The sequence below is a fragment of the Penaeus vannamei genome, chromosome 13 (assembly GCF_042767895.1).
Source record: "Penaeus vannamei isolate JL-2024 chromosome 13, ASM4276789v1, whole genome shotgun sequence".
Lineage (NCBI taxonomy): Eukaryota > Metazoa > Arthropoda > Malacostraca > Decapoda > Penaeidae > Penaeus > Penaeus vannamei.
Window position 1 is genome coordinate 30,954,572 of NC_091561.1, and position 2,500 is coordinate 30,957,071.

Genomic DNA, 2,500 nt, shown 5'->3' on the forward strand with positions numbered 1-2,500 from the left:
TCCACGCGCTAAAACGGAATAAAATCATTCGGGAAATAAAGGACTTCCACTGAGGCATCTTTCCCGGGTACTTCTGCTTAATCTTCTTAGAACAATTCCTATTCAGATCTTTTTATAACTTCATTTCACTTTTCTTTCGATCCGTGTATGTAAATGCTTCGGTGAGCGGTGCAGTAACGTAAATATTGTTTGCAAAGGTTATTTTACGGTAAGATATCGAGATATTTTTTATCTTATAGACTAAGCTTCATAAGATTCCAACCATCCATATTTAGAATCAAACTTCAAAACACTTTATTCCATGTTACAATGGATCTTTTCTACGCAGATAGTGACAGGGAATAGCAACATATGATAAACAAAAATAATACCAGGCACGTGGGTAGAAGTTATACAGTCAGATGGTCACATTAGAAATTGAGGCACACTGGTTGGTGTGGCTTTGTATCTAAATTCCTAATGTCACTGATCATTTAAAAGGTTCCTTGGATTTCGCTTTGAAAATGTTCAGACTGGAGATGTTTCTGATTTTCTGGTTGGTGGTATTTACGTTTCCTGTTGGTACTCGGGTCCGTGTTTTGGGGTTTGGGTTTTTTTGTATGTGCGTTTCGTTAATTAAACCCTATATATTGAATATGTCGCGTATTTCTTATAAATTCATTTAAAATGATTACTGAGGCGAAACAGAGTCGTCGGCATATCGAACAATGAGAAAAATTATTTGCAGTGACAGACAGATAAAACTTTTGATTTGATTTTATTTATTCATTTTTAAGAATATCATGACTGGCACAACCAAAAGCTTACAATAGACCACACTCAGCTTCGCATATCGGACTTATCCTTACCTTCCCACACAATGCTGTTTCAGTGGAGAGCTTAGGGAGTTTTAAGCAGGGAAAGTTCTTGCCTAAAATCTCAAAGCTTTTCTTGCTATCTCAAGATTTTTTCTTACTTTCACAAGCCACCCCCGTATATGGCTAGACTTTCGCTTGCTAAGTCACACGGTGTGCCGTCACCATGGCAACAGCGTCATTCGCGTACCGTAATGCGAATGCGGGCGTTGGCCAAGAAATCTGCTAGAGATTTTATCGCAGAAATGATTTTTGACGGTATCTAATTCAGTAATTTCCATAAAATTATATTTAAAAATTGAAATGAAGTATAAACGAAAAGAGATACTGTAGATTATGGGAATTCAAAGTTTCTTCTTTCCTATTAATCATAAATCGTTATAAGACGAACAATTAATCTCCTCGTGTCTCTAATCTGAGAATATACCTACTTTTCAATGAAACAGAATATTTCAAGTGAAAAAGTCTGAAAAAATCTAGCAACATTCAACTGATATTGTATTCGGTGACATTTTCTTCATAAAATCGTATATAAGGAATGGGTAGGCCTATATTTTAATTCAGTGATGTTCATTTGTTTTGATAGCGCGTCAGAGTGTAAGGGTTGCCAATCGGAAGTGTGTGTCACTGTTTTAAGCATTGTTTATGTACATAGGAGAAAATATTGTGCTTTGTAAAGATGCAAGGGTAGATTTATGGGAAAGGATAGATCAGTTGCAACTCCAAGTGACATGGCGTCTGTTTATTTTGGTAAGTCACAAAAGTTATGGATGCTTTGTGAATATGGTCGATCATTTTGGTCTTTTCAATTTTCAAAAAAGATGGAAAATAATGATTTTAATGTTATATTTTCACTGACCAATCATCAAAATAGCCCTGTGGATGAGAAAAGTGGGCGATTATGTTTATACATGAATGATTATGAAGTGGAATTACTCGCAGAGGGAGTCAAGCCCAAGGCCTGTACTTTTTACTCAGCTTGAAGGAATTAAGTATACCTACTTTTCTTAATACCTCCAAGCACTCAATGAATAAGTGAAAGGTATTTTATATAATGTGTAGGGTACCAGGCTAGGTTATTATTAGATTAGCACATGTTCATGTTTACATTTTGTACAATATCCAACAATGTTAATGCTTCACTGGCTTTTGAAGAGTTTTTGACTTCACAAAGTTTTGTTGGCCTAGTATCCTACACATTAAATTAAATACCTTTCATTCATTCATTCATTGAGTGCATGGACGTATTAATAAATGTAGGTATATTTAATTCATTCAACCTGAGCAAAAAAATACAGGCCTTTGGCTTAACTCCCACTGCGAGCAATTCCACTTGAGAATCATTCATGCATACACAATCGCCTACTCTTCTCCACAGGGCTTTTTTGATGATTATTCATTGAAATTATAATTAAAATCCCTTTTTTCCAAAATGATCGACCATATTCACAAAGCATCCATTACTTTTTGTGACATCAAAATAAACACGCCATGTCACCTCCTCGATCTAGCCTTTCCCGTAGATTTACTTTCTTCTCTGCCATCTTGATGCGGCGGTTTCCTGTCAGTTGTTTTGAAATGCGCACCGCCAGTGAAATAAAGTCCACCCTCGACTTATGCATAAGTTATCTCTCTCCGAGATTGTT